At 45.7% G+C, this 13370-nt stretch overlaps 1 long non-coding RNA gene across 3 annotated transcripts; it reads left to right on the forward strand.

Annotated features, from left to right (window-relative positions):
• The first annotated feature begins 6473 nt into the window (after window positions 1-6473).
• LOC123119099 (uncharacterized) lies at window positions 6474-10422 on the forward strand. Of its 3 annotated transcripts, XR_006458428.1 has the most exons (6): window positions 6474-6695; window positions 6789-7040; window positions 7586-7848; window positions 7952-8114; window positions 8631-8924; window positions 9087-10422. It is a non-coding gene; the product is annotated as an uncharacterized lncRNA (long non-coding RNA). The 3 variants fall into 3 exon arrangements; XR_006458427.1 differs by having other exon boundaries at window positions 7586-8114; XR_006458429.1 differs by having other exon boundaries at window positions 7586-8114; window positions 8672-8924.
• Window positions 10423-13370: the final 2948 nt, after the last annotated feature.

A 13370-nucleotide genomic window follows, 5' to 3' on the forward strand; every position in this document is an offset into this window, starting at 1 on the left:
TAACCTGCTCACTGGCCCAAGTCCAAGATGCATGTGGCCAACGACTGCCGCTATCATTCACTAATTATACAACCGGAAGGATACAGGGCCTGTCCTGAGATTTTAGGGGTCCGAGGCGAAACTAAAATCAGGGGCCCTATTGTATACATGAAATAGTTCTTCAACAATTTCAATTTTTAAAGCTACTTTCAGTTTTTTGTGCTACTTCTAAGTTTTTGTTTGGAGAACATAATACGAACAAAATACACATTAGGAATGAGAATGACTATCAATTTCCATAGACATGATAATTGTTTGATAATTACGCTGTGACTGATCCATATATAACTCCTTCCCCCAAAAAAATACTGATCCATAACTCAATGTGCATTCGTTTGCAGTATATTACCATTGTCATGTTCATTCTTATTTTATTGCAGGTACTCCATTCATGTCCTTATTAATCCAACAAAAAAAAATCATTTACTCTGCCCTAAGATATAGTTACATATTTTTTTTTAGAAAAGGAGGAAGACCCCCGGCCTCTGCATCTGGACGATGCATACAACCACTTTATTAATTATTCTCAAAAGACCTTACAAAGAAATACAGCAGTAAGTCTGAAGCCACCGTCTAGGCAACATCTGTCGCTAATCCTATCCATTTGATGAAGGGATGCTGATAGTCTGGGCCTAATACCAAACAGACCTCGCAGCCAAACCTAACACCTAAGACCTAAGTTCCGATCCAGGACGCCTGCCGGGTATGGGTCACCCACCGGTCCGGCGCACTCCTCAACGAGGACGACTGCCGGGTATGAGGCCGCCGTAGCCACCTGCCACCAATCTAGCTTGCAACCACGACGTCACCACGACGCCAGGCAACGCCACCATCCTGCGCTCGTCCATCAACACACGCCCAGCAGTGAGACCCCGCTGCTCCATGCCGCTGAGACCCGCCATTGTCGACGTGTCAGATGCAACGCCGCTCCTCCTTCGCGAACACCACCTGCTACCACTGGTCTTATCCCCTCCACCTCTAGATCCTCTGCACTCCCAACCGAGCCTCAGTGCCCCTGACGACACCTCCAGGAAGGTCACGACGCAAAAAGCACCGCTGCCGCCAGATCCGAAAAGGATTGAAGGTTTTCATCCGGCCGAGGATCGGGGTAGGTAGATTGGGCCCTCAGCTGTGCCTTCATGAAGGAAAGCGGCGCCCATGGGCGTCGCCGCCGCCGGGCCGGCTAGACTGGCCAAGGTTTCCCCCAGACCCAAAGTACACCACCAGGGCTCACCACCACCGGAGCCTGCAACCGCAAACCACCGGGACGACGACAGAGGCAGCAGGAGAAAGGGGAACCTCCAGATCTGACGCAACGGAGAACTGCGCCATGGCCGGACTCCACCAGCGACCCGCCACCCGCGCGGCCGAGTACGCTGGCCAGCGTCGCCGGCAGACGTCTCCAGCCGACGGACGACGCCGCCTCGCCGATAGGGCCGCCGCCCAAGGATCCGCAGGCCACCGATGCGATACTCCGGCCCGCAGGCCGACGGGATCGACCCGGGCGCCGAGATCCCCGCCGCCACCTTCCCCGGCGTCCGCGCGGGCTTTGTCGGCGGCCGTCTCCGGCGGTGGCGAGGGACGGAAGGGGGATGAGGGGAGGCGGGCGGCGAAAGATCGGATCGCCCCCGACTCGCCAGGGGGCGACGCGAGGGCCGCGTCTCGTTGGATTTGGATAGTTACATATTTGGCTGTGTTTTGACATTTCGTTGATGTCTTTCCGAGAAAAAGTTAATGTAATTTCACATTGCAAGTGCATGCAAACACTAGCTATCTTTCTACTCAGCCAAGAGGCAGAAAGGCTAAAAAAAAATAGATGATATCTACATACCTTGATGTGGCAGTCCTGCAGATGTAGCAATCATCCCCGTACAGAGCCTTCGAGTCATCTACGGGCTTCCACGTCTTGCTCCGGGAGTCAAAGGCCACGATCAAACAACCAAGGCCTTCGGCCTGTCCAGTAACAAAAGCAAGGTCATAAGTTAGGGTAAAATCGGCGGAAATAAGGCACCTAGCTTCTCTGAAATCGGCGGCGTAGAGACCGGTGATGGGGCGTAGGCTGAAGCTTCGGCATGGGAGGTGCGACGGTGAGGCCTGGTTGTCCTGCGTCGGCCGCTGTCTGCGGGCGACGAGGTTTCGAGGCGATCAAGGCGATAAAGGAGGCGAACAGACTGTAGGCGATAGTCATCGTGCGTGATGTACACCGATGTGCCGCTCAGCCCGCTCTTGCTCCTGTATGACCAGATCTCAATCCATCGATCTCTATAACTAACGCACGTAACGTCGGCCTAATTATCAGCCTTTTAGTGTCAGGCCCGGCAGTATTCACAAGGAAAACACTAATTTTCCTTCTAATATCCCAGATCGCAGCGTATTGCAATTTTCTACATGGGTTTTATGCAAAACGCAGCCATGGCTACACGAATGTTGCGGTGGCTGCACATTTTTAAATTTACGTACCTAAACTTTGGAGGCGAAGGCATGTGGATACAAATCTTAAGGAATAAATACCTACATACTAAGACTTTGGCTCAGGTGAACGCAAGGCCAACGGACTCATCGTTTTGGAAAGGGTTAATGAAGACAAAAATAACTTTCTTCCAGCAGGTGAAGTTCCTAATTGGTAGTGGCACCTCTACTAGATTCTGGGAGGACACATGGCTAGGGCAGACGCCTCTGACTTTACAATACCCTTCCTTATATAATATTGTGCAACGTAAGGAGGATTATGTCGCTACAGTATTAAATTCAGTACCACTTAACATCCAATTTAGAAGATCTCTTGTAGGGGAACGTTGGAATGCTCGGTTACACCTGGTCCGTAGGTTGATGGATGTTCAACTTTCAAATCAGGCAGATAAAATTAGTTGGAAGTTAACCACAAATGGATTATTCTATATGAAATCCATGTATTTGGACTTAATTGACTCCGGGCTATTGTCGAGGTCTTTGCATATCTGGAAGATTAAAGTTCCACTCCGCATCAAGATCTTTATGTGGTTCGTTCACAAAAGAGTCATCTTGACCAAAGATAATCTGATGAAAAGGAATTGGGTTGGTAACCCCACGTGTTGTTTTTATGATCAAAACGAAACGATTAAACACCTCTTTCTCGAGTGTCCACTTGCAAAATTATTATGGTGATCTATTCATATAGCTTTTAACATCCAACCTCCAATGAGCATAAACACATTATTTGGGACGTGGCTTAATACAGTAGACATACACATATCTAAACATATTTGGATAGGGATATGTGCTTTATTGTGGGCTATATATATGGAACACTAGAGATGATATGCTTTTTAATGGTACAATATTCACCATTTTTTTACAGGTTATCTACAGAGCTACAGCCTGGATCCGTATGCGGTCCTTACTAACTGATGCGGACTACATGGAGCCTATGGTTATTGGGTGCAACCGCTGGGAGACGGTAGCACGGGCTATCTTCAGCCGATTTGGATAGCGAGTTAATAATAAGCTAGGTGTGTAGGCATCGTAGCCTGTTTTCTATCGCCGGATGTGGCGCTTATTGCCAGTTGTGGCACTTTACATATTTATTTTCTCCTTTTTTGCTCGGATTTTGAGCTTCCTTGGATGTTAAGACTCTGTTGCGACTTCTAATAATATGGCTGCATGCATCGACTGATGCAGAGGCCGGAGGTATTCCTCCTTTTCCAAAAAACGTACCTAAACTTTCAATGGTGGGCCCCGCCACAGCTATAACTATCAACAGTGGCGGGCATAACTGGATGCCCACCACTACAGAGTCACTAGTGGCGGGCGCGTGCCAGCCACTGATGCCATGTTAGCAGCAGCAGGAGGTCAGTGACGGGCGCCCCTGAGACTCTGACCCGTCAATGCTGGCCTTTTTTGCGCCCGCCATAGTTAGACATTCTTGTAGCAGTGTTAAGTCCACACATGGACAAATTTTTTAGATGCGGTGGCCGGTTGGGAGCACCGACGGGCAGACGATGCTCATGCCCGTTTTGCCAATGCAAAAGGGCAAAATCCGGACAGAATAGATGTCCATGTGCGGTGGTGCGGTGGAGTTGGCCTTATAATTTTCATACAAGTAGATAAACACGCTATGGTACACAGACTAGGATTTGCGGCACGCAAGTGTGGGGACACTCGGGTCCCTGGTGCCGGCTTTTTATTTTGGCTTCCAATTTTCAAGTTCTATATCTTTTAACCAAAATTAGAAATTAAATTATGTTTCATATTCGTGTTTCTCGCGACCAGCGCTGATCTATTTTGAATATATTTTGAATTTTTAGAAAAATGTTAAGTTTCAGTGTTGAAAATTTAGTATGAGCGACCTATAAAAATCAATTATTTTGTGTCCGTGGCCAACAGGAAAAATTGCTGAATATCTCTGAAATTATTTAAAACTTGATAATGCAAAAACTGTAAGTTTCATCGTTGAAACTTAAAAACTTTCTGATGGATTTGTTTTTTTATTATGCACTCGTGTGGATTTAACAACTTTACAAATCACAAAACAAATCGAGCGGTCGGGGGGCTTGACCCCACATACATGGCCCTGCGAATTTCGGCCTGTTAGACGGCAGGGAAACCGGCCTACCGCGCTTTGTAATGCCGCGTTAAGGGAAACACATACATTAATCATTCTGATGACATCCATTGTACGCATGTACTCTCTCCATCCGGAAATACTTGTCATCAAAATAAATAAAGGGATGTATCTAGACGTATTTTAGTTTTAAATATTATTTTATCCATTTTAATGACAAGTATTTTTGGACGGAGGGAGTAGGTCAGTCGTTGTAGACTAGTCATGTGCCTAGCTGACTGGTGAGGCACGACCTGCCTATTTTTGTCAGAGTGAGATCATTGAAAGGGCAGCACTGGTTAGATTATATTTACATATAATGATAATGGATCAAAGTGGACTATGGAGCTAGCCATAGCTGTCGGTACTTACGTGTAATGTAAATTGCCCGTCTGTATATTAACTTGAGCGGTGGGTTGCATGCATGAACTGGAGGCTGCTCATTGGTATCACAGATGTTGTACTAGTGATACATTTGGCGTACTATCTGGCTCATCCCATTCATGTGGATTTGACTAAGGCGCCAGTGTGGACATTCAGTGACGACGTCCGTTGAAATATATCACCCGCTTGTTCTTTTTTATTTGACGGGATATTACCCGCTTGTTCTTATCGGTTAACCAGGTAGGGTCGCCTTTCCTTCGGTGGGTTTTGTTAGAACGATCTAGCTTCATTTAAAACCTATAAACAGAATACGTTAGATCGAGCAACAATGCAACAACAAAGTGATGTGATAAAACATAAAGCAATAACAAAGTCCTTCGATGTTATTCGCCAAAAAAAAGTCCTTCGATGTTACAAACTGTAACTCCACCTCCATTTTGTTAGATACTCACTCCGTTTTTTATTTACTCTGCCTATTAGAGTTGACTGAAGTCAAACTTCGTAAAGTTTGACCAAGTTTATAGAAAACAACATAAATATTTACCATAATAAATCTATATGATGTGAAAGTACATTCAATAATAAATCTAATGATATTGATTTGTTATTGTATATGTTCATATATTTGTTAATAAACTTTGTCAAAGTTTACAAAGTTTGACTTTGACCAAAGCTAATACGTGGACTAAATAAAAATGGAGGGAGTACTAGCTGAATGCCCACCTCAATTTTGTTTTAGCTTTTGGTCTGACCGAAGAAGGACGGACGACGTGGTCGCGAAGACGGGTGACAGATGAACCCATTGGTTGATTAGTTGGCTCTTTTCGGAGTTGTGAGGAATAACAAACAAATGATAGCCTGCTCAGTGTGCTGTGGAACATGTTGCTTTGGAGTAGCAAGTAGCTAGCTCTTAGAGATCAAAAATCCTGGTATTGATGCTAGGAGGAGGCGAAGCACACAAGTTGTATTTTTGCTCACACATATATGTATGTGATATCTCAATTATTATACCATACATAACTGATTCTCAAATCTGACGTGTTATGCTGCTAAAATTTCTAGCCAAAGTTGATGCGACTTGTAAAAAAATTGGCCTTGTTTGTAAGGAAAGCAAAAGCTTTTGGGTGGTTGCCGCAAAACGTGTGTGAAATTATCTATGCATGTGTGAACTTGATGTAGCTATATATACGCTCCAATTATACTCGTGTTAGTGCGAGCGCGTTTTCTGTTGCTGGTCCTGGACGGCGAGCACGTTTTCGGATGCTTGTAGCGGCCATCCCGCGCTCAAAGTAGGTGAGGACGAAGGGTGATGCGTCTTGAATGCGGAGTAGGCAGAACGTGGAGTAATTGAGCGCGAGCTCAGATGAGCTCGTTATCTAGGTCGTCGGCTAGCGCTCAAGGATCTGTGCCATAGTTCTATACGCGCGCAGGCGGTCGGTCAGAAAATCGAGTACTGTAGCAAAATACTTACGCGGCACCGTTGGGTGGTGGTGGTGGGTCTTCACTGCCGGGCATAGTGGACGGCCGTCGGTGTCTTGCGTGGTGAGACGTGGATCAGAATCCGCGTTCCCGTCTGATCCGTGTACCAGGAAATTCGCTTTCCGCTACGGCGTCGGTCGTTTGGAAGCTGGAGACTCCGGGACAGAGGCAACTAGCGCCGCCGGCGAGCCGCCATGGATCAGCCAATCAGCAGGTACGTGGATCTTAGATTTTTCCGGCGATGCTGCCTCCATTTTTTAGCCCTCCCGTTAGCTGATCCAGAGGATGGATTTGTTGCAAGATTCAGATCCAGTCTGCTTGAGGAGGTAGGGGATAGCTTGGTGCCGGCTCCTATGGCTGTCAATGTATCTGCCGTGGCAGATCTGGAAGTGGCACCGAAGGCGGAGCGGGAGGTGGCGCAGCAGTAGACGGTGGACAGCGGCGAAGCACAAATCTTCTTGGCGAAGGAGGCGGCCGCGAACAGAAGGGAGAGCTCGCCGCCAACGTCGAAGCTGTCCGCGGGGAAGATGAATCCCCAAGCACCGGTGTGGAACAAAAGGTTGGTGAAGTAGTAACCTTGCCTTACACCAGATATTCTGTGACTTATTAGGAAATCAAAGTAGAAATGACTGAATAAATCATGCAGTTGGAGCAAGTGCTGATTGCTGTCAGCATTAATAAATTTCCTACTGTGTCTGCCTGTGTTTGCACGCTGATTTTTTCTATGCATTCACAAAATTCAGGCGTCTATAGTCTCTGAAAGTACAAATGCAGACTGATTACTCTCTGTAGTGAAAAAAATTCTGATTTATTTACTGGTGGTTGCAGACTGTTTGCTCCCTGAATTTAGACAATTCATACTATATGAGAGCCTGTCTTTTCAGGCTGGTTGCTCTCTGCATTACGGAAATTACTAAATTATGTACTGGTGTTTGCAGTCTGTTTGGTGTCTGCATTTTGAAAATTCATAGTATATGTGCCTGTGTTGGTAGGCTGATTGCTCCCTGCGATTAGAAAAAAATCATGCTATATGTGCCTCTGTTTTGCCTGTTGATTGCTTTATGCAGTTAGAAATTTCATGGTTTGTGTTGCCTGTGTTTGCAGGCTAGGGATTGGTGCTGCCGCCCCCAGCAGAACACCGTGCCCACTTCGTGTGAGTGCGTTTGAGAAGGCAGTCAGGTGTTTCGCGAAGAACCCATCTGAAAATGCGATCACACCGGTTCTTGGCACTACTTTCGACTCTGGCCGAGGCGTATGACTTCTACAACTTGTATTTGTGGGAGAAGGTTTTTGGCATCCGGTATGGCAAGAGATGGCTAAATGCCGAAAGGACAGAGTGCATGCAGGAGATAGTTTGTGCATGCTCGGTTTGTTATTAATTTTGCTGTTGCTGCTTTGTGATCGGTAATTCAGTTATGTTCGGGTGTACTTCCAGTGTTGGTATTGATTAAAGTGTGAACATTTCTGCAGGGTAAAGCTGGGGTCGAGAACACAAGGTCTTGTCGGTGCGAGTGCCCTGCTCTGATTAAACTTTTCCGAGTAGAGGACAACGGGTGGTACATTGCAGAGCATAGAGACAATCAGAAATCTTGACAGGGGAAATGAACCCTCAAGCGCCAGGATGGTCTAAGAGGTTCGTTCTGATTTTGCAGGGAACAAATCTCGCGTTGTGTGTGCGGTCTTGCTCGTGTTGCTTGTTTATTTATTAATTTTGGGATACTTAGTAAACAATGTTTATCATACGGATGCAAGTACCAGTATGACAAATTGTGCAGTCAATCCATTTGGCATGGCAAAGGTGCTGCTGAGATATGTATGGGCTATTGGTTGGTAGAAATTCAAAAATAGTAATGTTCTTACTAGTTTTTGCGCCATGGTAGTAAAGCGTGACCGATGTGCAAGCATTCAGAAGTTTGACAATAACATGTATGATAGTGTGCACTTACCTGCCGTCTGTGAAATAATTCTGCATGTTATGAATCATTTTAGTACAGTTCTTACTGCTTTTGCAACATTTTAGGAAAATCTGATCGAATGGGGAAGTAGTTAAGAATTATGATAATAACGTGGATGATAGTGTGTTACCTCCCAGCTGTGAAAATAATGTTGCGTGGTATGAGTCATACTTCTGGTGATTTTTGGTTTACAGAACAATTGTCTGAACTCTTTTTGGAGGAGTTACATTTTCAGCCTCATGATAGAGCTGGTGGCACCCAGCAGGGCCCCTTGCCCGTCTTGCGTGAGTGCTTTCAAGAAAGCAGCGAGGGCTTTTGCTGAGAACCCCTCGGGCAATGCCATTGTCCTGAAACCGGGTATCAGTTTTGACTCGCTCGGAGAGGCGTACGATTTCTGCAACATGTACTCCTAGGAGAAAGGATTTGGAATAATCGGTGGCTCCATTCTTCTTAACCAAGTTCAGTCATTGATTTGCCTTCAGTCTAAGGTAAGTGATACCACATATTGTGATTCCTCTTTAATCCTCAATTTCTCATGCTGAAATGTTGCTATTAATGCTTACTTGTACATTAATTAAGCTATTGGAATCCTTCATCATGTTCCTGTTTGGTTAGTAATTATTTGGGAGCTAATCAGTTTGGGGTTTCAGGCACCTTTGTATGCACATGACGCGGCAGAGCCCAATAACATATCATTTGGCAAAGAGCACTGGAACGATACATACTACGTCTTAGCAAGTACTAATATGAAGTTGCGCAGGCTCTGTCGTAGACTAAAGAGGTACTGTCTATATGTATCACTATGTAATTTTTTTACAGTCTGTAAGATTATTTATATGGCAAGTACTGGTCTCATCGCCAGCAACCTGTAGTTTCACCGTCCATAGTTCTGGTCATACTACTGTGCCTACAGTCATGCCCATTCAACTTTTTTAGAGGAACATTCAGTTAAGGAATTTGAAAGGTTCAGTGAAGTTTAATATTTGGGGTAAAGGGAGAAACGCCTAAATTAGATGGCATAATACAATTTTATATTCTGTTGTTGAAGTCCAGCGTTTGAGCATCCTTTGCATGATAAGCACAAAGACCAACATCAGACGCTGCCGGTCATCAAACACCTTCCTGTCGCGCCCTTTCCAGATGCTCTGGAGGAAGCAAGTGATGATAATGGACAGTAGTTTCTAGGGGGATCACCCCGATTTAAACTGAAGATGCAATTTCAGTCCAGCTTTCCTTTTTTACTTCACATCTTTCGGTTTAAGAATTGTTTACTTAATATTGTAGATATATAATAGTGCAGATAAAAGAGAACTTCATACTTTAACCGGGTGTTTAATAGCTGCAACATTCTTGAAACTGTTGGGGATGGGCCTGTTATACTGCAACAAACAAGCCAATTGTACAAAATCTTGCATACTCGCTCTGCAACTTGCGTATGTTGGATATGCAAACAACCTCATCACATCAGTTTTGGTCTAGCCTTGGTTCTTCTGATCATGGCGCTGTCCTCGAGGGGTTTGAATTGCTTGGTTCAACAAAAAAGCAAAGAACACATTCTCCTCTGCACTGCCTCTTCTACCGACGTAGCTAGATCATCCCTTCGTGTGTGGCTCTATGCGTATGGGCGAGGATCTTCCAAGGCGAGCTCGTCTCAGCTGGGGGCGGGGACTTCATCGAGCCTTCGTTCAAAGAACAAAGCTCCCTGCCTATGATGGGTCTCATCTTGTTAGTGCTTCCGCTCCACCTATGGTGCTCATTCTGCGGCTGGGGACTTCATCGACATCAAGCGAAGCTTTGTTGTCCATTATGTTGTAGTGCTTGGTGTTGTTGAGGTTTGTAAGTTGTCTAGTAGCACCATGTATCTGCCGTCTTTTTCTTTTTCCTCTTGTTAGGTGCTGTCCGATGTAACTCCTGGCCGGTTGATGGCTTTGTTAATTCAAAGCCGGGCTCTCTCTCGAGCCTTCGTTCTAAAAAAAAAGATAAAAAGTTGCAATGCAAATTGATGATATGCATGTAAGCATGGCATTACCTAAGTCATTAATCCATTGTCAGTTGCAAATATTGTTCCTGTGATCGCAGATGATATTTAATACTTATTGTGTTTTATCTTTGTTTGCTGATGAATATCATATTCAGTTGTTTCAGTATGATTTCACTAAAACTAAAAACTGAAGTACTCAGCCTACGATGCTCACCTGTTGGTTCCATTGTACAAAGCTGCGGAAAGATTTGTTGGGGAAGTGCCTAGGCTGAAGATGGTTGCTATATTGGTGCTCGTGGCATTGGTGTGAACAGAGCATCCTTGTTTGGAGAGTTAACTACAGAAATACGGCAGTTTGTGGGTGCAGATATTCACCCTGTTGTAGCCTCTCAGGAATTAGTCAAGATTTCTATGCTTTTAGACTGACATTCACCTTGTATATTGTAGTGTTGATGTTTGGCAAGCAGTTCGTGATGTTGACAGGAACATTTCTGAAATGAAATAGAGTGCACAATTACTTGTTTGAAATTCAAAGAGTGTGTGAGGGTTGGGTGGAAGGAAAGGATTGATTGCAAGCTGGATACACCATTGCCATAGGATAGGTGGATAGACAGAGATAGTGGACTAGGAAGAACAGAAGAATGATTTAATGAAAAACACTTTTAGAAGGTGGTGGCATGTGTAATAACCCTGCGACCACAATCGGGGAGTGAATCAGAGGTAGGATGTCGCCGGCATCAGAGAACGATGAGGCGCATGCAGGTCATGCCGTCAGACATCTGTGCGGGCGGAGCTTTAACGGTGCCCGTCACAGTTACTAGAAATACGGGTTGCTATCGATCGATATACAACGGTCTGTACAACACGCAGTTCGAATCTTGATGTGAATGGGCGATGTGGATATAGGGTCCATCTGTGCTCGGGACCAGATTAGCACTTTCGGGGTAGGCATGCATTTTCTACGATCCGTGTGAGCGTTGTGGCCATCACGCGCTCAAAGTAGGGGAGGACGAAGGGTGGCTCCGGTCTTGTTGGGGAAAGGTACGGGAGGATGTTGCGTTCGTCATGTCATGCTCTCCTGGGGAACTGTGCCGACGAGTTTTCCGATGACGGTGGGGGGTTGGTGTGTACCATAGTAGGCATCTGTTAGAATTTGTACGTATAGTGTCTTGACAAGGTGGCGCCGTGTATGACACTGGGTGGGCTTGGCTCGAATGCACCGGCTAGCAGTCTTTCTTAAAACTTCGGTCGCTTTATTGGATCAAAGAACTGTTACATCGTCCACCAAACCTTTTACAATGAAAGCCGGCGGTTCTTCGACCCACAGCGAAGGTGTTGGGAACGTAGTATTTTAAAAAAATTCATACAATTACGCAAGATTTATCTAGGAGAAACATAGCAACGAGCGGGGAGAGTGTGTCCACGTACCCTCGTAGACCGAAAGCGGAAGCGTTTAGTAACGCGGTTGATGTAGTCGAACATCTTCGCTATCCAACCGATCCAAGTGGCACCTCCACGTTCAGCTCAGTGACGTCCCTCGAGCTCTTGATCTAGTTGAGGCCGAGGGAGAGTTCCGTCAGCACGACGGCGTGGTGACGGTGATGATGAAGTTACCGGCGCAGGGCTTCGCCTAAGCACTACGACGATATGACCGAGGTGTGTAACTGTGGAGAGGGGCACCGCACACGGCTAAGACGAATCTTGAGGCCCTTTGGGGTGCTCCCCTCCCCCTATATAAAGGAGGGAGGGAGGAGCCGCCGGTCTAGGGGGCGCACCAAGCATAGGGAGTCCTACTAGGACTCCCAAGTCCTAGTATGATTCCCTTTCCTATTCAGAGTAGGAGAGAAGGAAAGAGAGGGAGAGGGAGACGGAAGGGGGGCCGCGCCCCCACCCCTTGTCCAATTCGGTTTGGGAAGGGGGGAGGCGCGCGCCACCTCTTGGCCTTTCTCCCCTCTCTCCACTAAAACCCAATAAGGCCCATTACTTCTCCAGGTGAATTCCCGTAACTCCCGGTACTCCGAAAAATACCCGAATCACTCAGAACCTTTTCGATATCCGAATATAGCCTTCCAATATATGAATCTTTACCTCTCGACCATTTCGAGAGTCCTCGTCATGTCCGTGATCTCATCCGGGACTCCGAACAAACTTCGGTCATCAAATCACATAACTCATAATACAAATTGTCATCGAACGTTAAGCGTGCGGACCCTACGGGTTCGAGAACTATGTAGACATGACCGAGACACATCTCTGGTCAATAACCAATAGCGGAACCTGGATGCTCATATTGGCTCCTACATATTCTACGAAGATCTTTATCGGTCAAACCGCATAACAACATATGTTGTTCCCTTTGTCATCGGTATGTTACTTGCCCGGGATTCGATCGTCGGTATCCTCATACCTAGTTCAATCTCGTTACGGCAAGTCTCTTTAGTCGTTCCAGAATGCATCGTCCCATAACTAACTCATTAGTCACATTGCTTGCAAGGCTTATAGTGATGTGCATTACCGAGAGGGCCCAGAGATACCTCCCCGATACACGGAGTGACAAATCCTAACATTTATCTATGCCAACCCAACAAACACCTTCGGAGACACCTGTAGAGCATCGTTATAATAATCCAGTTACGTTGTTACGTTTGATAGCACACAAGGTGTTCCTCCGGTATTTGGGAGTTACATAATCTCATAGTCAGAGGAACATGTGTAAGTCATGAAGAAAGCAATAGCAATAAAACTAAACGATCATTTCTCCTAAGCTAACGGATGGGTCTTGTCCATCACATCATTCTCCTAATGATGTGACCCCGTTCATCAAATGACAACACATGTCTATGGTTAGGAAACTTAACCATCTTTGATTAACGAGCTAGTCTAGTAGAGGCATACTAGGGACACTTTGTTTTGTCTATGTATTCACACATGTATCAAGTTTTCGGTTAATAAA

This window comes from Triticum aestivum, chromosome 5D (genome assembly GCF_018294505.1).
Source record: "Triticum aestivum cultivar Chinese Spring chromosome 5D, IWGSC CS RefSeq v2.1, whole genome shotgun sequence".
Classification (NCBI taxonomy): domain Eukaryota; kingdom Viridiplantae; phylum Streptophyta; class Magnoliopsida; order Poales; family Poaceae; genus Triticum; species Triticum aestivum.